The 24,721-nt window shown below is 40.0% G+C and overlaps 1 protein-coding gene and 1 long non-coding RNA gene across 3 annotated transcripts in view; both read right to left on the reverse strand.

Moving 5' to 3' along the window:
- Window positions 1–19,070, reverse strand: part of LOC118682351 (uncharacterized) — a 41,062-nt gene extending 21,992 nt beyond the window's left edge. The window contains exon 1 of the long non-coding RNA XR_004978131.2: window positions 18,995–19,070. This is a non-coding gene — a long non-coding RNA (uncharacterized lncRNA). The remainder of the gene's footprint in view (window positions 1–18,994) is intronic.
- Window positions 1–24,721, reverse strand: part of dnt (tyrosine-protein kinase Dnt) — a 221,560-nt gene that overhangs the window by 111,474 nt on the left and 85,365 nt on the right. The window lies entirely within an intron of this gene.

Consider the following 24,721-nt stretch of genomic DNA (forward strand, 5'->3'; position numbering starts at 1 on the left):
AGATTTCTTTGTGGATTGACTGATATCTTCGGTAGAAGGTCAACTATAGGCACTGGGGTCCACATATTTAGTACTTAGGGGCGTGAACAGTTTTGGTTCGATTTAGACAATTTTTGGTCACAAGGTGGCATACTTTGAACGTATTATTCACACAAAGTTTTACCCCGATATAATCATTGTTGCTTGATATGCATAGTGGAAAGTGAAAAAATCAGATGGAGTTGAAAATGGTGTTATATGGGAAATAGGCGTGGTTTTAGTCCGATTTCGCCCATTTTCGCACTATGACATAGAAATATGAAAATAACGATATGCATCGAATTTGGTTGAAATCGGTTAAGCAGATCACAAGATATGGGGTTTCGACTAAAAGTGGGCGGTGCCACGCCCATTGTCTAATTTTGAACGCGATTCCTATAAAGTTATCTCATACCATCCCAGTGATAAAATTTAATGTGTCTGGCGTGTTTAGTGCTTGATTTATCGCGCTTTTAGTAGTTTTTAACAGTACCGTTATATGGGGAGTGGGCGGAGTTGCCACCCGATTTCAACTATTTTCACACTGTGGGTAGAGCTTCTAAAAACATTTGTTTCCAGTGAATCTTGTTATTATAGCATTAGCGGTTTAGGAGATATGCACATTAAACCTATTAGAGGCGGGACCACGCCCACTTTAAAAAAAAAATAACTGCAGATGCCCCTCCCTAATGTGATCCTGTGTGCCAAATAACAGTCTTGTGTCTTATTGTGGAGCTTAGTTATGGCAATTTATTTGTTTTTGATTAATGGCGTTTTGTGGGCATGTCATCCTGATCATTTATATATGTATATATAACCCTATATCTAACTCGATTAGTTTTAGGTGATACAAACAACCGTTAGGTGAACAAAACTATTACACTCTGTAGCAACAGGTTGCGAGAGTATAAAAAAGTTAACAAAATGCATTAGAAAGAGCAACAATTTTTGCGAACCACGAGAGATTTTATATTAATTACGTCACACCACAAGACTTGATAGATACACTAACGAAAATTATCAAACCTAATATCACGACCGCATTTCACACTACACTAGAAACCTGGTATGAAATTCATGATATTATAAACTCTTCATTTAATATAGAGAAAAAGGTTTTTTGTCAAAATCTATTAAAGGACATTACGAGTGAAGAGGATAGAGAAAATATAATTAAACATACGCATGAAAGAGCACATAGAAACGCAAAAAATAATGCATTAATGATACTAGAAACTTGCTATTGGCCAAATATAAAAAATGATGTAATCCGACTAACTAGAAATTGTAGCATTTGTAAAGATAACAAATACGAACGCCACCCGACAAAACAAGTTTTTGCAAAAACACCCATACCCGAAGGTATAGGCACACAAATACAAATGGACATACTTGAAATCGATGGAACAATGTATCTCTCATGCATAGATAGATACTCAAAATACGCATATATGAGAAAATTAAACGACAAAAGAGAATTCTACAAAATATTAGAGGAAGTACTCATACAAATAACGAGACTAAATTTAATAGCATAGCAGCAAAATCTCTATCCCAACGGCTATATATTGAACATTCAATGACCGCAGCAAACCATTCAACATCGAACGCTCAATTTGAACGGCTGCATTCAACCATTCGGGAAATTACTAGAATTCGCATTAAACAAAATAAATCAACCGCGACTGAAGAACTATTCAACACAATCAAGGAATACAATAGGACAATACATTCCGTCACAAAAAGGAAACCTATCGAATTATTTTTTGAAAGGAGCAAGACTGAAGAATAAAAGAACTGATCGAAAATAAGCAGGAGTATATGCTATCATACCACAATAAAAAACGAAGACAAAAGGAATATAAAACAGGACAAACAGTTTATGTGAAACAAAACCGACGAAATAAAACAAATCCACGCAATTTGAAGAAAACAGTACAAGAGAATCGTGAGGACACAATTTTAACAACGGAGGGGAAGATCGTACACAAGGACAACCTCAGAAACAATGATGAAGATAACGCTAACATTAATCCTAGCAACATTCTTAGCTCAGGAAATAACCGATCTACAAGATCGCAATTATGTGTTACCGTTAATGGACGAGCCAGACGCTCAAGACGATCTCTTGATTTCTTATATTGCAAGAATTATACAAGGAGTAATTTGACTTAACTACGACAATTAATCTCGCGAAGAACGGAAATTTTTATTCAGCAGCAATAAATACGGACGAGATTGAAAGGATATTAGAAGTGGTACTTGAGGCACCTCCAGGAGGGAAGAACTCCGAAGGAAGCCGAAAACCAAGCGCGAAACAGGGTGAGAGGTGACAGTACCTCCCCTGCTTCAGGAAAGCAAAAGGGTGGTAATACCGCGGCCATTAGGAAGCGTAAGCCTGCAGGCCGAGGTTGCGAAAGGGCAGCTCCCTCGACCAGCCAAGCGGCGAAGCGGAAAAGCAGACAGCTGACGCCGCAGGAGCCGCCCAACACCAAGCGGCAGAAGGGCAACATCGCACAGGCGACTGGTGACCACCGCCCAAATCCCCCCGGCCAGTGGAGGGACAGCGCAGGTATGCGGATTCCCTCAAAGGCATTCGTATGGCTGTGCTGTGCTGGAGGCGTTGGGGTCGGAGGAGCTCACCGTGCACCAAGATTTACTCATGGAGGAGGTATTCAGAGGGTCTGGATCCGAAGCCTCCTTCCATGGGGTACATTTTAAGGAAGGCATGCTGCAGGTTGAGTGCAAGGATGAAAGGTCGGCTTGTTGACTGAGGGAGATCGCTCCCAAGCTGGCAGGCTGGAATGGCCCCATCCTCTGCGCAAAAAAGGGGGACGAGACTCCGCCCATGCATAGCATGACGGTATTCCTCCCCAGGTGCGCAGGCAAGTTGTACGAGTTTGCTCTCGGGCTCTTCCGAAATCAAAACGATGGCCTCAGCACATCGGCCTGGCGGGTGACCAGCAGCAAGGCTGAGGATTCCGGGCGAGCAAGGGGGGCGCTACCCTCCACTCAGGAGCTTCTAGAGGGCCTCACAAACCTGGCGGGGGACATCGCGGAGGACGGTGAGAATGAGAACCAGTTCCTCATGGAGCCGATCCTGTAGTGGGGCCGCACATAGAAGTTGCCCAGGTGAACCTGCACCACGCGGCGTCGGCCTCGGCGGTTATCGCGAGCAGGTTCACAATGGATAGACTGGGCATACTACTGATCCAGGAGCCATGGGTCAATAAAGGAGAGGTCAAGGGCCTCAAAATGGAGTCAAATAAGGTAATCTGGGATCTCTCTAGTGACAGACCTAGAACCTGCATAGTGCTTAGGAACGGTATTGATTTCTTCTGTATTTCAGAGTTCCTAACACAGGACCTGGTTGCTGTGCAAGCAAGGAACGACGAAGGAGCGGACTATTTTCCGGGGGAGACTCCGACGGAACCCCCTCCGGCAGTCGGCAACCTGGTAGAGTACTGAGTATTACTCATCATGGGTTGTGACGCTAATGCCCACCACATCGAATGGGGCAGCACGGACTGCAACGCACGGGGTGAGTCTCTTATTGAGTTTATAGCTAGTAAGAATTTAAGTATTGCAAACGTGGGGTGCGAACCCACCTTTGTAACTAGTGTTAGAAGGAAGGTGCTTGACATCACTCTCAGTAACGAGTCTGAGACAGGGCTGATCTCAAAATGGAGGGTGTCATCGTACCCTCCATGTCGGATCACCGTATCATAAGATTCGCACTGGGGATAGAGGTCAAACAACCATCAAGTGGGCTTTGGCCTCCTTTGAAAAAGATAAGTCCCCGGGTGCGGATGGTATCTTTTCAGCTTTTATGCAACAGGGGGAGCAGGTGCTACTGCCCCACCTTGTTCGGCTGATGAGGGATAGCCTTGCGCTGGCATATAACCATGGCGCACTGCAAAGCTGATCTTCATACCCAAAGTAGGAAGGAAGGACTACTCATTGGCGAAATCATTTAGGACAATCAGTCTTACTTTCTTCCTACTTAAGAGTATGGAAAAGATCATAGACCACGAAATACGAGCGAAGGTGCTGAAGTCTTCACCGCTTCATGCGAAGCAACATGCTTAGAGAGCAGGCAGATCAACAAACACTGCTCTGTACCAGCTAACCTCAGAGATCCAGAATTCGTTAGATGGGGGCGAGCTGATGTTATGCGCCTTCCTTGACATCGAAGGTGCTATCCAGGATGGAGTGCTATCCTCCCTACTTCGGAGTCTAGATGTGGACGATCTCCTAGAGCGGCTAACTAGCAATGGAAACCGCTGCCAGGGATATGCGGATGACATTGTTATCTTAGCTAAGGGAAAATTCGAAGACACACTTTGCAATATCGTACACAGGGGACTGGGACTGGCAAAGGGATGGTGTAGTGGGGTCGGCTTAAACATCAACCCCTCTAAAACTACAATCATTCCCTTCACCAGACGGAGGTCTCTGCCACGCCTCAGAAATATATCACTTGACGGCAGAGTCAAGTATCTGGGCCTCACGCTGGATTCCACTCTACGATGGAAGCAGCACGTGGACCAGACCCTAGCCAAAGCTACAAAAGCACTCATGGTGTGCAACCGACTTGCTGGAAAATCCTGGGGGTGCTCCCCAAGCACAATCAGGTGGATGTACACCATGATCGTGAGACCTATTATCACGTATGGAGCGGTATCGTGGGTTTCTAAAGCATCGCAGACTTCGGTAGGACTCAAACTGTCGAAGCTGCAAAGACTTGCCTGCATCTGTGCGTCGGAAGCAATGCGAACATGTCCGAACGCAGCACTGGAGGTCATGCTAGAACTTTCACCGCTGCACCTGGTAATCAAACAGACAGCCAAACGAACTCTACTCCAAATGACATCAGAGGGAGTTGGCAAAGGGAAGGTAATCTCACCCCAGCAGATGAAAGCGCTAATTGAGGAAATACCACTAGCCCTTCTCACCAAGAAGTTTAAAGTTACCCTTGGCAGCAAGTCTGAATGGAATGACTCATCACTGGACCTACTGCTAAGGGAAAGCACTATCAAGTGGTACACCGACGGGTCGAAAACGGAGGAGGGGATTTGGTGCAGGTGTCGCTGGGCCAAGCACCAAACTCTCCATTCCCAAGAGAAGTTTCCCGAGCATTTTCCAAGCCGAGGTCTATGCTATAAGTCGGTGTGTAGAGATAATCCTCCAACGCAACTATCGCAATAAAAGTATTGCTATACCCAGCGATAGTCAGGCGGCACTAAGAGCGATCTCTGCCTATGAGGTCAGATTACTTCTAGTGCTGGAGTGTATAGAACGGCTGAACAGCCTATCAAAGCACAACCGAGTGCACCTTATTTGGGTGCCTGGTCACAGGGGTATAACCGGGAACGAACTGGCTGACGAGTTGGCCCGTAGGGCGGAAAGAGCAGACAGGGAGACACATTGGCAATAACTTCAGGGCATGCACCATGCCAGACTGCTAATGGGGGGTTACGACCTCAAACGGTTTAAAGCCATAATTAATCTCCCGAGGAACAAATTCCGGCTACTTGTCACGTTCTACACCGGCCACTGCACGCTCAAGAAGCACCTCTTCAACATGGGTATAGCCTCTTCTGCAAACTGCCGGTTCTGCGACATAGAGCCGAAAACCCCTGAACATCTGAAAGAGCAGACAGGGAGACACATTGGCAATAACTTCAGGGCATGCACCATGCCAGACTGCTAATGGGGGGTTACGACCTTAAACGGTTTAAAGCCATAATTAATCTCCCGAGGAACAAATTCCGGCTACTTGTCACGTTCTACACCGGCCACTGCACGCTCAAAAAGCACCTCTTCAACATGGGTATAGCCTCTTCTGCAAACTGCCGGTTCTGCGACATAGAGCCGAAAACCCCTGAACATCTGCTGATGAACTGCACAGCAGTCTGCAGACGCAGAATCAAGGCCCTGGGATCGATGTTTCCACACAGGGATTGTATCGCCTCCTAGCACCTAGCAGAATTTTGGAATTTATCAACATGCTGGGCCTAGATGATACGATATGACTTAGGGGAAGGCACAATAGACCATAGGTCGCGGTGCATACCTCAAAATTAATATATTCTATTCTATTCTAACTGCGGAATCTACGCCAAAGAGGCCTCGCGAAGAAATGCCGCCAAAAATAAGGACACCGCCTAAGAAAGACAAAACCTCCCGCAAGGAAGTAGCGAATAAGTCCGAAGGCGGAAGCAATGAAGCAAAGAGTGTGAACCCCATCAAGAGCAACGAGGAAGAAAAGGGAAAGCAATATTGCTGGACTGTGGTGAAACGTAAACCACCAAAGAAGGCACCACACAAGCCGCCACCTCGACCCGACGCGATAATTATAGAGAAAACCGGTGATATGTCATACAGTGACATCCTAAGGACTGTCAGGAAAGATTATTCACTGCAGGAATTATTGGAAAATATGTCAATGATTTGAAAGACCGCCAAAGGCCAAATTCTTTTAGAGCCTAAAGAGCACGCGTGAATTTAGGTCCGATATTGGTAAAGTGTTGGGAAGCAAAGCGCAGATCAAAGCTCTAACTTACAAATTAATGATGAAAATACGTGATCTCGACGAAATCACTACTAAAGAGGACATTCCCGAGACCATATTGATATAAATTCGGTTAGGAGCATCAGCACTGCATACTTGTGAACACAAATCGCTGCTAATGTGCTAAGCCTGCCTACACTGGAGGTAAGGACATTGTTGGATGCATATAAAATCAAAGTAGGTTGGACATCTGGCGAAAGCATGCAACGATCCCGACGATAGAAGCAAGTGCTGAGTCAAATGCGGAGAAACCGGATATTAGCGAAGTCCTGCGATAAAAGCCCTTCATGCAGCGAATGTAAAAAAAAGGGCAGGGAAAACACCGATCACCAAATAGGTGGCACAAATGTCCCCTATATCAAGAAGCATTCAAAATCACTAAAGAACGAGTGTCATGCAGCTCAACCTAAACCACTGCGAGGCTTCACAAAGCAAACGATATATGAGAAGAAAGTAGACGTAGTGTTACTCAGTGAGCAATATAAAAATATAAGCGACGTGACATGGATCTCTGACAGCACGAACAAAGCTGCCATATGGCCATGTGGAAAGAAAGATTTCGGTGGGATCAACTTCTATAGTTGTTATATAGCGCCAAGCATACCGTAGAGTGATTTTGAAAAAACTCTGGACGAACTGGTCAGAGAAGTTTTGTCTACTACTAGGAACGTGGTCGCAGACGATTTTAATCCATGGGCCATGGAGTGGAGTAGCATGTGTTCAAATGAACGTGGAGATGCTCTGCTAAAGGCGTTCTCGCTGTTAGATACGGTGTTACTGAACACCGGAAACCAGAATACTTTCGAGAAGAACGGCCTTGGTTCCGTAATCGATATAACCTTCGCCAGTAGCTCGCTGGCGCGGATATCAAGTTGGCAGGTGTGTATGTATATACACACAGTGACCATCAGGCCATTATGTTTGAAATCGGACACCTAATGCACAACCGAACGAGTATGCCCACTAAGACGGTACAAAGAAAAGGCTGGAAAATAGAAACCCTAGACGATGAGCTCTTCATCAGATCGACAAATTTAGAAAGGACTGTCACAAGGTAAGAAGGATGTGCCAAAGGAGCCAGGGACTGACAGTGCATACGCAACTACGTGAGTGCTTTATAAGAAAACGCAAAGATCTCTAAAAAGCAATTAAAAAAAGTAAATCATGCTGCTTTAAAGAACTCTGCGAGAAAATCGATGAAAACCCATGGGGCAATGCTTACAAGCTGGTAATGGCGAAAATCAGAGGGGCAAAGGTCCGATATTGTGGAAACTCCATTCCCTGCGCAGCCCCTAGAAAAACGAAAGGCTCGAGCAGAAGGACCCGAAGAAATGAAAGACACAATAGTTATTGACGACGAGGTAATACAAACGGCAGAGAGATTAGGCAGTTTCAAAACACAAGGAGTTGATGGTTTTCCAAATTAGGCCTTAAAGATTGTTCCTAAACACAATGCGAGACCATTTACAGAATTTTTTACGCTGTGTTTACAAAAGGGTACCTTCCCGAAAATATGGAACCAGCAACGACTGGTCTAGTTGCAGATGCTAAATAAGACAGAAGGAGAGTCAAGCTCATACCGATCGCTTTGTATGCTGGATACGATTGCCAAGGTACTCGAACGAATAATCTGTGTACGATTAGAGCTACATTTGGAAAGAGAAGAAGGTCTGTTCGATCACCAATACGGATTCGGAAAACAAAGCTCAACTACTGATGTGATTAAGAAGCTCACTGATATAGCTAACAAGGCAATAGAAGGAACCAGATGGATATATGGCACAAAGAAATACTGCGCTGTAGTCACATTTGATGTCAAAAACGCATTTAACTCCGCATACTGGCCCCATATCATAAGTGCCTTGAAACGTAAGGAAACACCAGCTTACTTGATTAAGATTATAAGCAGTTATTCATCTGATCGGCTGTTATTGTATGATATGGATGCAGGAAAAATAAAATATGCGATAACGGGAGGAGTTTCGCAAGGTTCTGTGCTTGGCCCATTGCTGTGGATCGTACTATACGACGGGGTCCTGCGTCTCCCACTCCCTAAGCAGGTTCAGATCATCGGATACGCGGATGATATTGTCATAACCGTAGTAGCAAAAGAACTCGACCAACTTGAGAACCTCTGCAATCATGCGACAGCAACGATCAAAGATTGACTCACAATAACAAACCTTCAACTTGCTGGGCACAAAACTGAAGTTGTGCTGATCGCAAGCAAGAAGAAACTTGAGGGCATCAAACTAAATATCGACGGCCATAGTATCATGATGCAGCAGTCGCTGAAGTATCTAGGAGTACTGATAGACACTAGACTTAGCTACAAGACGCACATCGACAAAGTATCTGACAAAGCAGCACGTTTAGCGGCCGCACTAAAGAGAATAATGGCCAACATTGGGATGTGGCAACAACAGGGAGATGGACCCACAGGCTAATTAGAAGCGTACAAGCGTGGGTAGAGCGAATATATGAATAAACAGATGTCTACCTAACACAGTTTTTGACGGGCCATGGTTGTTTTAGAGACGAAATGTTCCTTCTGCGGCAACAGTGTAGAAAACGCGCTGCACATCTTCTTTTACTGCCAGCGGTATAAAATCAAGAGAGCCGATCTAGAGAATCTGACAATGGAACGAGTGACATCACATAACATAGTGCGGCTTATGATTGAGTCGAAACTAGTGTGTGAGCGTAGTGTGCTATAGCTCTACAAGAGCTGAGAAGAAACGAATGACAACGCAACGAAAGCAGAAGAATGAGTGAGGAGTAGGGCAAAAAGGTGTGACTGACGAGCTGAATGGCTAAATTTGACCTCACGATGCAATGCTTAACAGCGGTTCCGTGGGGGCGAATATCAAGCAATGACGATGCAGTTAAGGGTTTAGTACGTAGGCGTGTTGGTGCTTAGCGGCCAGTACGAATCGTGCATATTGTCCGGACAAATGATGGTATCTTCTGAAGAATCCTCTAATAGTGGGTTTCACATAAAATAATAAACCGGTAAATAAGGGCTAAGTTCGGGTGTAACCAAACATTTTATGCTCTCGCAACTTACAAGGATGAACGTCGGAGAAATAACTTCAGATATTGCCGAACCTTTATATTAATCAAGTAAGGAAGGGCTTAGTTCGAGGGTAACCGAACATTTTATACTCTTGCAACTTGCAAGAATTAAAGCCCTAGATATTCCTTCAGGCACAATTCACCGACAAAAATTTATATTAAACAAGTCAGAAAGAGTTAAATTCGGGCGTAACCGAACATTTTATACTCTCGCAACTTGCAAAGATAAAAACCGACTAAATACCTTCAGACTTTGTATTAATTGTTGCGAAAAAATTCAATATTCATTATTCGACAAAATCGTGAATGGATTACAATCAAATTTGTATCTTATTAACTTACATTCATTAAGGTACCTCACATACCAATATATTATATAAGGGTAAAGTCAACTAGTTGTTTAAATATTTTGTTTTCAATCAATTTTATCCCTTTCAAGCACAAAAATACATTATTATTAGAGAAACACGCTTTTTCAGTTTCAATAAGATAACTCACATATTGACCGATATATGCGGTAAAAAGTCAGCCGGAAACTAGAAAATCTATTAGGTATATGGGTAGTAAGAAAATTATTGATCCGATTTAATCCATTTTCGACATTCAGGCATAAGCATTATCAGAAAATGATTCTCTACGAATTTCTATAATATATTTATCTTAGAAATTGATCGCTAAGTTCGATAAAAAGTTCGCAATAGGAACTGAGGTCCACATATTCGATACCTAGGGGCTTGAATAGCTTTAGTTCAATTTGGACAAGTTTTGGTAACAAGATTATTCACTTCAAAGGCAGTATTTGTGAAAATTTTCATCACGTTATAATTATTGCTGCTTGATTTGTATATTGTATCATTTTCATATACTATGTCAGTATAATATTACTTGCCAAATTTGGTTGCAATCATTCGAGCAGGTCCAGATATATATGATTTCACCTCAATGTCACCGGAGCCACGCCCATCAAAAATTTTTTATAGCTGCGCCTATAGAACCTTCTCCTATCATCTCAGGTATAAAATTGTATGCCTCTGGCGCATTTATTTTTAGATTCATCGCACTTTCAGCCGTTTTTAACAAAACCGACATATGGGGAGTGGGCGGGGTAATCTGATTAGGATTTCACCTATTTTCACACTATCGTAAGAGGCGTTGAAAAACTTTGTCTTGTGCAGATTTGGATGATATAGCTTTACCGGTTTGGAAGACGTATACATTAAACTTGTAAGTGCGCAGGACACACCCAGCACAAAACCATATAAGGTTTTGGAAAACTTGTTCACGTAATTTATATCACACATTTTGACCAACTAAAACGGTTAAAAGGCAGTTGGAAAAACGGAAATCATTTTACGGGACATATTGGCTATAGAGAAAGTTACGGGCTGATTGCATTAATTATTAATATATACATATAAAACTTGTTATTGTAAAATATCGAAAATCATTATTAGTAGTATATGTGAGTTATGGGTAGCATTGATCCGATTTTATCAATTTTTGCCAATACCACACACTACTAACATGTCACAGACTAATTAACTGCTCCCTGAGGTTCATTAAGGTACCTTACATACCATCACCAATTATACGGAGTAAGTCAACCGGATGTTCAAAAATCCTGATATTAGTTATATAGGGGCTATTTCAAGTTTTCACCCAATTTTATACATTTTAAACACATAAATACACTTTTATGATTAAAATACGCTCTATAATTTTCTTTGAGATAACTCACATATTGGCCGATATATGCGGTATAAAGTCACCCCGAAGTTTAAAAATCTTTATATTAGGTATATGGGAGTTAAGGGCAGTATTGGCGATTCAACCCATTTTTGACATACAGACATATTACAATAAGGAACGGATCCTCTCTGAATTTCTATATCTAACTCGATTAGTTTTAGGTGATACGAACAGAATGTTTAAAAATCCATGTTTAAAGGCGCTAAACACACTATTATAATGAATCTAATTGATCCGATATTTAATTTATTCTAATAATTTCAGTTTTACGAGATAAATATTTACATGCCACGGTAAGAATATGCAAGATAGTTAAGTCTACTTAACTGATATAGCATTTGAGGAAGTCCCCTGATCTTATTAAAATTCCAGAAAGTAATTGAGATAACTTGATTAAACATTTAAATGACATTTAATTCGTAGTTCGTTTTGGAATTATGGACTTATCTCTCGATGACGTCATAATATTTGATTACCGTCTTAATATCGTACAATTTCAAGGTTTAAAACTTCGTCAGACGAAGTACATATTAAGACTTCTATCCTACTAAAATAATTATAATTCTAAAATAATTATATTTTCATAGCGATTCCATCATTTGCACATGCCCTAAGGGGCTAACTGCTCACGTGTGAACTTCGCAGTCATCTTGCCGCTTGCCACATGTGGTAACCCATACTAATCGGATGTGCAATCGATGTTAATACATGCCAAAATAAACAAACTGCCTTAGTCTACTGCTTAACGAAAACTTATTTGATTTTCTCTTATTGCGGCTGCCTTTACATATCTTCACAACTGATATTCCTTAATTGAATTCAACCCATCCGGCCTAAGCAGTTTCGGTATCAACTTGAAGCAACAAGCGTCGTATGCCAATACTCATATATTTTTGCAGGATACAACTTACCACTCGTTTGATTTTTTTTTACACCGATGATCTTTTTTCCAGCTCGCTTAATTGCAGCCGCATTTTGCAACTTGCGAAATGGTTTGGCCCCGCCACGCTGAAGTGGCCATAAATTAACAAGCGCATGTAAATGTTTGACATATTTGCATTTTCAACATCAACAACACTGACTACAACAACAAATGCAATAACGGCGTCAACAACCATCGGCCAAGACAACTATTGTACAACAGTTTATTGCAGCGATGGCAGAACGAACTACACACGAATAGAGCTTTGCTTGTTAGCAACTTGCAACGTGGTTGTGTGCAGCATGCAAACCGATTCCTGAGTTTTAGTTGGGTTAGGTAACGCGCCTCGTCATCATCTTGTTCGGAAGTAATTTATCATAAACATGTTGCCCGCTAGTGGTTTGCTGCAGCCTGTCAGTCGTTGCAGTAGTTGTAGTTGCTGCGTTTGCTATACCCTTATTTTAGGCAGGCGTCTGCTAAAGGGCTGGCTGATTGTCGTGATGTTGCGGCAATTACTTTCTGCTGCTACAGCAACCCCATTTCAACGGCGCAACTAGCTGTCAGTCTTTTTCAAAAGTCGCCAAATCACTATGTCGTTTCGATGCCACGTGAGAGTGTTTTATTTTGTCACAAATTTGGTTTGAAAGTTAAAACGTTATTTACTTTCAAAGATCCATTTCATACTCTCGCAACCTGTTGCTACAGAGTATAATAGTTTTGTTCACCTAACGGTTGTTTGTATCACCTAAAACTAATCGAGTTAGATATAGGGTTATATATATATATATATAATTGATCAGGATCAAGAGACGAGTTGAAATCCGGGTGACTGTCTGTCCGGCCGTCTGTCCGTCCGTCCGTGCAAGCTCTAACTTGAGTAAAAATTGAGATATCTTTATGAAACTTGGTAGACATGTTTCTTGGTACCGTGAGACGGTTGGTATTGCAGATGGGCGTAATCGGACCACTGCCATGCCCACAAAACGCCATTAATCAAAAACAAATAAATTGCCATAATTAAGCTCCGCAATAAGATACAAGACTGTACACAGGATCACATTAGGGAGGGGCATCTGCAGTTAAAATTTTTTTAAAGTGGGCGTGGTCCCGCCCCTAATAGGTTTAATGTGCATATCTCCTAAGCCTCTAAAGCTATAATAACAAAATTCACTAGCAGCAAATGTTTTTAGCACTTCTATTGACGGTGTGAAAATAGTTGAAATCGGGTGGCAACTCCGCCCACTCCCCATATAACGGTACTGTTAAAAACTACTAAAAGCGCGATAAATCAAGCACTAAACACGCCAGACACATTAAATATTTTCTCTGAGATGGTATGCGATAACTTTATAGGAGCCGCGTTCAAAATTAGACAGTGGGCGTGGCACAGCCCACTTTTAGGTGAAAACCCATATCTTGAGATCTGCTTAACCAATTTCAACTAAATTCGGTACATAACGTTCTTTTCATATTTCTATGTCATAGTGCTAAAATGGGCGAAATCGGACTACAACCACGCCTATTTCCCATATAACACCATTTTCAATTCCATCTGATTCTTTCACTTTCCACTATGCATATCAAGCAACAATGATTATATCGGGGTAAAACTTTGCGTGAATAATACGTTTAAAGTATGCCACCTTGTGACCAAAAATTATCTAAATCGAACCAAAACTGTTCAAGCCCCTAAGTACTAAATATGTGGACCCCAGTGCCTATAGTTGACCTTCTACCGAAAATATCAGCCAATCCACAAGGAAATCTCAAACGCGTATACCATTTGACTTTGCGAGAGGATAAAATGTTCGTTTACATCCGAACTTAGCTCTTCCTTACTTGTTTCATCAAAGGTTGTTCATCAAAGAAGGTAAAACAATAGCAACAATTACTGTAAACCTCCACATACTAAAGCTTTTTACTAAGGATTTCAAATAAGCTGTTTCTAAGACAGAAACTGAGTTTGAGTTTGGTTAGCACCTGGACAAGAAGTTTAGAAATAAGAGTATTCAAGATAAAAATGGAGGTTGTTGGATATCGCGGTGCTCAGATAAACGAACAGAACAGGATCTTAGAACAGTTATTAGTTCATGTTCTTAACTGTTAAAGTTGAATACCATATATCGATAAAGAGGATTCAATCGCAAAAGCGGGATAGTCAAGAAAATAGTGTTGAGATGATTGGAAAGCATCTGGTAACGTTCAGATATCTGTAGACTGCAGCACCAATTCTTAGGAAGCGCTTTATAAAAAAACATCAATTTTATGATATTGTAATCTGTAAAAAAGTTGCAGAGGTGTTGAAAAGCATATATACTAGGTATATATAATATCTTTATTTGACATAACTGCCGTAAATTCTTTCTACAACAGATGGATATCCACATTTATGCGTATTTCTGCTTACATATTGTATTATATGTGTTTGTTGAATGACTGTATTCATGACTGGTGTTGCAGCGTTTCCAGATTCAGATACTATTGCGAATGTAGTCTGGATTGCAGCAGGCTACTGCTCAGCTTTGCGATCTACCTTGTCAAGTCAACGTCACACAACGATGTGTCTGTCAAATCAGTAGTCTCTATGTGTTTTTTGTACAAAACACACACCGCCCGTGAACACACTATGTACAAACTCATGAGCCTTACTGTGTCAATTTGTATGTATTTTACTTATTTCTACTCTTTGCACACATCCCTCTTTAGCAGTCACGTTGCTTGACATTAATCGCGTTCGTGCCGGAGTTAATTTTTTTATATTTCCTTAAGTTTTCTCCTACATTCTGCAACGGAAACAAAAAGCTCGGCTCGTAAATTCGTACTCTGGAAGCAGGACATATTGCTTAAATCGATTTACATATCATTTACAATATGTGTATGCATACATATGGAGCCCCTACACAGTGTATGAAGGTAAATGCGAACTGAAAACCGTGTATATTACTCTCAATTATTAAATTTGAGTATTTGTTTATTATTTCATTAAAAGCTTAAGTTGTTCGATACATGTACGTACCTAAGTATTCATCTGTCAAATAATATTTTCCATATCGATTTGGGTAGGTATTTAGTTAACCTTTTAGAGGTGAGTACAATTTTTAGTTTAGAAGCGGCCTTCTTTCTGTATTCTGTTTATTTGCGAATGTTTGAAGTCAATTGGCATAGTTGTAAGCCAACTGATCAAGTAGCGCTTTCCATAAGATGTGGTACTTATTAATTTCCGCAAGCTTTCCGATACTTGATCAAAACATGCTCTGAAATTTATAGATACAATAATTAGGTGCTCAAGGAACAAGGAATCTAATCTCCAATAGCCTTAAGTGGCTGTGAAAGTGACTCTGAACACGGCTGCAGAATCAGGTAGTCGCAACAGCTAAGCCAAACAAGTTGAGTTAAATTTGCACACACCCACGGGGCTTTAGTAACTTTTTGTCAAAAAAAGACGAATTAAAAAATAAGGAAAAGCTTAATATTCATAAAAAGAAAAAATTCACAGTGACCAAATTGTGACACATTTGTCATATTTCGACGCCAGTTTTTGGTGTCTGTTACTTTTAGTGCTTGCTGTTTTTACAAAAAACTCCATATTTCTCTTTAAAAGAAAACAAAAAAATGCCATTTTGTCCCTTGTTATGTACACCGTATTTTTGCTGTTTTGTTTTCACTGCTGCTAGTTATTTTTGTGAATTTTGCCTAGCCTAAGACGATTTTGCAAATCCGATTTCAATACACCAACATCTTGCGTCGCATATAATACGCCAAAGTTGATGCACAAAATATGCTGCGCTGGTATACCGACTACTGTGCAACCAAGCGTTTGGGATGACACATGTCGGTCGTGGCACTCACATAAGCAGAGCCGGCTCAACGGTGGAATACTATAACAAGGTTGAGATACCAGCCAACGGCGACGACTTTGTAGTCATGTGAGTTAACTTGGCTTTTCACCTTATTAACCGAGGCGGCAGCATTGTCGCCTCATGTCAGTTCGCGAGCCTCTATTGGCCACAGCTTAACGCGCACCACGTAGTAATATGGAGAAAAAGATGAAAAAGAAAAAGAAATTTAAATCTGACGTTTTTATGCTGACAATTTATTTACTGGAGAATCTTAAAAATGTCAAACGCATATCAAAAGCCACATTCGAAAACACGCGTTGCTACAATTAGTTCACTTCTAAAACTTCGCAAACAATTTATACACTTCGATTGCAGGAGCTTTTGCGTGTATGTGGGTTTGAGCGCAGTGAAAAGTATGAGTAAACAAGATGTAAATCAAATGCGTCCGCCTGCTGCCCACACACCACCGTGTCGTGGCTCCGAGCCAGTTGGCCCGCCTCTTTTTTTTTATATGTGCGCACCAAGGAATAACCAAGTGGCAAAACGACAGAAAATATATATGCAATGAAGACACAGCGAAGCAAAAAAGTAAATAAACACCGCAAAGGCAAATCAGCCATGGCAATAGCAACAGCACTAACAAGCCGATATGCAACGAAAAATAGTCTCATTGACAGCGGCGGCAACAGCGTTCGAAGCAGCTGCAACAGTCGACATGAAATATTTGCCTTCAACTCACTTCCTTTACCACCAATTTTGTTGATGCTCACCCCAGTATATTTACATTTCACGATTTTAGGTTTATTTGCTTTTTAATTTGTACCGAAAATAAAAATGTGTTCACAGGCTTCAGTTGTAGCCGCAGCCGCCGCCACAGACTTGCATACATATACACATATACTATAATGCGTGGGCAAAAACCCTTCTAGACTGAAATCCCTCTCGACGCATGCTTCCCGCTGCCCACACTCCTAAGTTGTTTGTTCTCTTTGTTTGGCTTCGCTCACTCTTTTTATACTCTCGCAACCTGTTGCTACAGAGTATAATAGTTTTGTTCACCTAACGGTTGTTTGTATCACCTAAAACTAATCGAGTTAGATATAGGGTTATATATATATAAATGATCAGGATGAAAAGACGAGTTGGAATCCGGGTGACTGTCTGTCCGTCCGTCCGTCCGTCCGTCTGTCCGTCCGTGCAAGCTCTAACTTGAGTAAAAATTGAGATATCTTTATGAAACTTGGTAGACATGTTTCTTGGTACCGTGAGACGGTTGGTATTGCAGATGGGCGTAATCGGACCACTGCCACGCCCACAAAACTCCATTAATCAAAAACAAGTAACTTGCCATAACTAAGCTCCGCAATAAGATACAAGACTGTTATTTGGTACACAGGATCACATTAGGGAGAGGCATCTGCAGTTAAAACTTTTTTTTAAAAAGTGGGCGTGGTCCCGCCTCTAATAGGTTTAATGTGCATATCTCCTAAACCGCTAATGCTATAATAACAAAATTCACTAGCAGCAAATGTTTTTAGCACTTCTATTGACGGTGTGATAGTTGAAATCGGGTGGCAACTCCGCCCACTCCCCATATAACGGTACTGTTAAAAACTACTAAAAGCGCGATAAATCAAGCACTAAACACGCCAGACACACTAAATTTTATCTCTGAGATGGTATAAATTGGCTTTATAGGAACCGCGTTCAAAATTAGTCAGTGGGCGTGGCACAGCCCACTTTTAGGTGAAAACCCATATCTTGAGATCTGCTCAACCGATTTCAACCAAATTCGGTGCATAACGTTCTTTTCATGTTTCTATGTCATAGTGCGAAAATGGGCGAAATCGGACTACAACCATGCTTACTTCCTATGTAACACCATTTTCAATTCCATCTGATTCTTTCACTTTCCACCAGGTAACAATGATTATATCGGGGTAAAACTTTGCGTGAATAATGCAATTAAAGTATGTCACCTTGCGGCCAAAAATTGTCTAAATCGAACCAAAACTGTTCAAACCCCTAAGTACTAAATATGTGGACCCCAGTGCCTATAGTTGACCTTCTACCGAAAATATCAGTCAATCCACAAAGAAATCTCAAACGAGTATACCATTTGACTTTGCGAGAGTATAAAATGTTCGGTTACATCCGAACTTAGCCCTTCCTTACTTGTTTTATTTGCTTTCGAGACTAAATGTGGGCGGCTGTGGGTAGAGATAAGCTGGCTGCCGACTTGTGAATGCTGTCGTTATTGTGCTTATGAATTTACAGATTTCCTGCTCATATGCAAGTATGCGTTTAGGTATAAAGATTATGATAAATATGTGCAAGTTGAAATACCCTGTTTAACCTTGTACGCGCACACTTCAGCATCGGTTAGATACTTCCAAAACTGTTCTACAGCGACGAGTTGCTAACCCCACCGCCACTTTCTACTAGTCAGTGGTCCCATTCACCAAGCAGCTGCTGGACAATAATAGCAATTTACTCAAAACGAAAGAGTTACACCTCAGTATTCGCAATCTAACGCCTGAGATGTGTGAGTATATTAAACTTTCATTGCAGACCATTAATAAACATGTGTATTAGTATTATTTATTGCATCTCCCTTTTCCGCTCCATTTCACAAAGAGAATAAGTGCACTAATGGAAACAGTGGTATCTAAAGGAGGAATGAGCATTTAATATTGTGTTTGCTCTGCGCTTCGAACTAAGTAGCCTACATTTAAGTGCGTTGAAGTCTCCCTTTTATTTATATAATATAAAATAAAAAAGTGACAAAAATTCGAAATATGTCAATAGAGCACTTACCTTCGAAAATAGACCAACTAAGACAAACATTTTGGTTAGACCGCTGGTTTTCTAAATATTCGCATGTCTTAGTTAATCTTTAGACCTTTTGTCAATAATGGAATTGAACTGCTGGTTTCTAAAATGGCAACAGCCAAAGATACTTTCTATATTTTTTTCCAACTGATTCTTGCTTTCACTTAAATGGTGTCTTTTTTGGACCTTAAAGTTGAAATCACTGAGTACAAACTGGGTTCGATTTTTATCCTTTTCCCTATCTATAACTAATACAATACTAGTGCTTTGTAAGGGTGTCCAGTCCACCATAAACCTCTTACGTATTAATCCAGACTGACAAATATAGTTCCTAAGGATTTGAAGATGATTAAAATAGTTTATATAAAATCATTATGATTGTTCTTAGTCAATTTCAAATATTACTTTCATAAAATTTTGATATACTTAATCACAAATCATAGAGGCAAAGGTACATATATATATAATATGACGTAATTGATATGGAACAAGGACACGTAAATATTAAAAATAAGTGAATATGAAGAAAACAAGGGACACTGTATCCTAAAATTTCCGTGCACTGCATGCATGAGGACGAGAGATGAGATGAAGAATGAATACCCAAGGGAAATTTGCAGTTTGTTTACTCGAATTCCTCATTTTCGGGGTCACACATTTAAATTGTTTACTTAGTGCCGTTTTACATTGGGACTCAAAAGAGTCTCAAACCAGTTTATTATGGGCGAGGGGACGACGTGGAAAGACGAAGGGACCGTGCCACTCGTGTTCGGGTGGCACGCTTTGTGTTCTTGTTCGTAACAGCTCGCTGCTACCCTTTTCAGCATTTCTTTTCAGTTTCAAATTCTTTTAATGGTTGCAAGAGCAATCGTTTTCAAATGAATTCGTTCGCAACTTTGAATTCTGTTATCTATTTTTTGTATGTAATATGCAAATATGTATGCATAGAACAATAGAAATATTTTGAAAAATTGTAAATAAGGAGAAAATTAAGATATAGATTATGGAGTAAAGAAATTATGAATTTTTAATACGGAGTAAAGAATTTATGCGTTTTTAATACTTAAAGATTAGGAAATTCCTTTTATAAATTTGGCCTTGAAAATATTACTAACGGATATTCAATACATTCTTGTGGATTAGGGAATTGCCGTCTTTAGTATTTCTTTGAAACTATTTAGCGGGTAGGTACTTGTATTATGCATATTGTTCTACCATATTCTAGGTAATTCATTGCAAGCAAAATGTGCGACCATCATCTCAACATACAAATGAAATACGCAGCACGCAGTGTTGCGCAGTCGAACCGCACAAATATTTACGAAAATTTTGTGAGAAGGAATGCAGAAAAACTAGACTCGAGTTGCTGGACTCTTTTTGACCGTGTGAATGCACAGAGCGACACCAAAAGAAAATTTGAAAAAAAATGAGACTCTTTTGAGTCCCTATGTAAAAGCACACTTACAGACGTGACGGAGACAAAGTCGGGCAAGGCAGAAGTATAGCGATTGAGAGACTGAACATCTTTGAGCTTGGTGTGAGTCACCGAAAAGAGCAGAACCTTGTGGAAGTATGGAAAAGTTGTACGAAAATGAAAAAAAGGTGAAAAAAATAAAACAAACAAGTAAGGAAAGGCTGAGTTTGGGTGTATCTGTACATTTTATACTCTCACAATTTGCAAGGAACAAACCCGGAGAAATAATTCAGGCTTTGGCAAAACTTTATATTAAACAAGTAAGGAATTGCTAAGTTCGGATGTAACCGAACATTTTATACTCTCGCAAAGTCAAATGGTATACTTGTTTGAGATATCTTTGTGGATTGGCTGATATTTTCGGTAGAAGTTCAACTATAGGCACTGGGGTCCACATATTTAGTACTTAGGGGCCTGAACAGTTTTGGTTCGAATTAGACAATTTTTGGTCACAAGGTGGCATACGTATTATTCACGCAAAGTTTTACCCCGATATAATCATTGTTGCTTGATATGCATAGTGGAAAGTGAAAGAATCAGATGGAATTGAAAATGGTGTTATATGGGAAATAGGCGTGGTTGTAGTCCGATTTCGCGCTATAAAAACATTTGCTTCCAGTGAATCTTGTTATTATAACATTAGCGGTTTAGGAGATATGCACATTAAACCTATTAGAGGCGGGACCACGCCCACTTTAAAAAAATTGTAACTGCAGATGCCCCTCCCTAATGTGATCCTGTGTACCAAATAACAGTCTTGTATCTTATTGCGGAGCTTAGTTATGGAAATTTATTTGTTTTTGATTAATGGCGTTTTGTGGGCGTGGCAGTGGTCCGATTACGCCCATTGCAATACCAACCGTCTCACGGTACCAAGAAACATGTCTACCAAGTTTCATAAAGATATCTCAATTTTTACTCAAGTTACAGCTTGCACGGACGGACAGACGGACAGACAGTCACTCGGATTTCAACTCGTCTCTTCATCCTGATAATTTATATATATATAACCCTATATATAACTCGATTAGTTTTAGGTGATACAAACAACCGTTAGGTGAACAAAACTATTATACTCTGTAGCAACAGGTTGCGAGAGTATAAAAATATTTTGTTGCGTAAGAAGTAAACATTCATTATTCAACGAAATCGTAAAAGGATTACAATCATATTTGGTATCTATTAACTGATATTATAGGTCATAGACCGATTAATTTTACAATATTATTATACAAGTATTTTGCTGCTTTTTTGATACAAGACCGTGCTGTTACCATAAAACATTATTTCCGAATTTTAAGAAAAGAATTGACAGATATTTTTGGTAAAAAACTCATAGGCACTGGGGTTCACAAACTCAGTATCTGGGGTTTGAAAAGTTGTGATCTGATTTCGTCATTTTTTAGACGTCAGATGGATTAGCCTAAAGGCACATATTTGTTTTAATTTTTTATTCGACAACGTCGTTAACACTGGATTTATATATTTAGGGTATTCACAAGGTGTCATATCGTCGTATTGTCTTATTTTTTTATGACTGTCATATCAACACTGTTGTTGTTTCCCATACAAAATTGAAATACGACAAATACAACACGGCGAGATATCTTTTTTGAGTGTGCTATTCTATCAGCTGTATCTGTTTACTTTTTATTGTTCACCTTTAGGTGTCTAAAATTATTAAATTAAATTCATTTCATCAATTTCTTTAATATTATATTAATTAGGAATAGGTTTTAACCTAAAGGTGGGCGGTATCACGCCCATTGTTCACTTTTGACCTGCTCTTATGAGAATTTTCTGCATCATATAGGATGTGACGGATTTATTAAGTGAGTCAACGCACTTTTAGTAGTTTTCAACATAACCCTTATATACTTGTATGTATGGGCTATCATACGACACTGTCGGAAGAAGTGTCGAAAAGATTTGTCGTAAAGGAATTTGGTTGATATAGTTTAAGTGCTTTATTTTTGTGTGTTTCAAACCACAAATGCCCCTCTTTACTGTGATTTGTTGTACCGAATTACCATTTTGTATCTTAATTACGGCTCAGTTATGGCTTTTTGTAGATTTTTGTTGCAATGTTGCCATTGTTCTATGTGTACAAGTATACACGATTTTTCACACATTTAGTTTTTTAGTTATAATTTTTCGTAATGTAAAAGCTCAAAACTAAAATCAAACTATTAAAAATAATCTACCTATTTTAAATAAATGTATTCGACTCTGATTTTGAGTCATTTACATTGCGCTCTCATAAGATAGGTCGTATCAGCAGATTCGATCCACGATTTTGCGTCGGTGATTGTTTGAATTGTTAACCCTTTCGTCTTCCTGGTAATTTATGTACATATATTCATAACTGCATATTTATCACGACTAGTTTTAGGTGTCTTTTTACAAACAACCGTTAGGTGAACAAGACTATTGTACTACGCAGCAGCATGTTGCGAGAGTATAAAACTAGAAGTAAAACAACGACGAAGTACAAAACCAACACTACAGCAACATAGAGCAACAAACCGAAATGGAAAGCAAACAAGCCCAAAGTTGATAAAAAAGAAGCGCTATAAGACGAAAAACATTAATATGGCATTGCCAAAGGCCGTTATGTGTTGACAGTGTGGAGAAATAGAGCAAACATACATATTAATAGACAGGATAGCAAAAACGGAGGAATAGCGAAAACAAAAAAAAATAATAATACAAAGAACAATGGGAAGGGTCAATGCGACGGAAGGAAATTATTTGTTAGTTAATCGAGCGTGACAAATAATGAAGGTATGAGGTGTCCACTATATCTACATAAGTATATAATATGTATATTTGCTAAATTAATATGATCTGATAAATTTGAGATGATATGCGTACTGTAAGTACATACATACAAGAATTAAGTTAATACTCTCAATTTCAATATTATGTGTGAGACATTAGAACTTTAATGCTCTTCCAATAAACTTATACATATACATATGTACTACAGATCTACACTGCTAACTACATATGTAAGCATACGTTTGTTGGGATGTGTATTTGTGGCAATATTAACCGAAAGTCAAATATGCAACTAAAAGTTGTTGATAGTTTGGCGGTTGCTTACTCAATGCCAGCCCCGTTCCTCACCAGACAGAAGCCCTAAAAGTATAATACAAAACTTTTCTTAAATCGGCGATTCGCAAGGAAAAGGCATTGCATATAGCAAAGGATAAAGTTTAACGCCACAACAATTGAGCTACGTCTTGCAGCAGCAGCTGAAGGTTACCAATTTCCAAAACACGGCAGGCCCGCTTCCACATCTGACACAAAGGAAGCACTCGGCTAAGTCACTCGTACAGCTACTAAAGTGACTTCAAGAGCCGGCAATACTACAAACCTGAATGTCATCCTAAACTCTCAAGTAGCACACAGGGGTGGCGTAGGTGGACGAAGCGGACGCGTGATCGAAAGTTGTGTGAAAAGGAGTATGTAGGCAGATTTGAGCGAATGGTGTTGATGGCGCAACAGCTTATGTCCACTTCATTAAGCGCATTCAAAGCTGGCATCCAGCGACACTACGCCCGCAAATAAATCTGTTCACAATCGTTTTATTGCTGTGCGATAAAAGTGCTACATACCATAAATGTTTTCGCAATCGAGGAGATGTCGTAGGAAAAACTGCAACTTCGACAACGTCAAGTACCATAGAATGTGTTCAAGTAGGTGAAAGCATTGAGTTCTACGGTTGTCAGTGGTCACCGAAACTTGTCCACCAACGTCATTAGTAGTGTCTTGGATAAGAAAGTGGCGATTGACCAAAACAAAAAAATTGGTTTCAATTAGAATTGTATTTGTATTATGTTAAGTCCGCAAGAGATGTAAATAATTGTCTGCATTTAGCAAAGGATTGTCGAAAATTCCCAGACGCCGAAGTAGCAAGAAAATTACAAAATCCATGTGCTTGTTGGGCGTTACTTACAGTTAAATTTTTTCACTTTTCCTACACATACACATACAAGCATTCACACGCACTGCTCGCGTAAATTTTCCAACTAATTTTTTACTTTGGTTCGTTGGTAAGCAAGTAAATTACAAATACAGACAGGCAGGCAACCGAGTACAACAAATCAACCACGCCAAAAATGTCAACATCATACTGACGACCAAGCGGATCAACCAAGGACAAATAATAGAGGAGAAAGAGTGGATATTAAGTACGAAAACAATAACGTCAAGGCAATTTCGACAATCAAATA

Source organism: Bactrocera oleae, chromosome 3 (genome assembly GCF_042242935.1).
Source record: "Bactrocera oleae isolate idBacOlea1 chromosome 3, idBacOlea1, whole genome shotgun sequence".
Classification (NCBI taxonomy): Eukaryota; Metazoa; Arthropoda; class Insecta; order Diptera; family Tephritidae; genus Bactrocera; species Bactrocera oleae.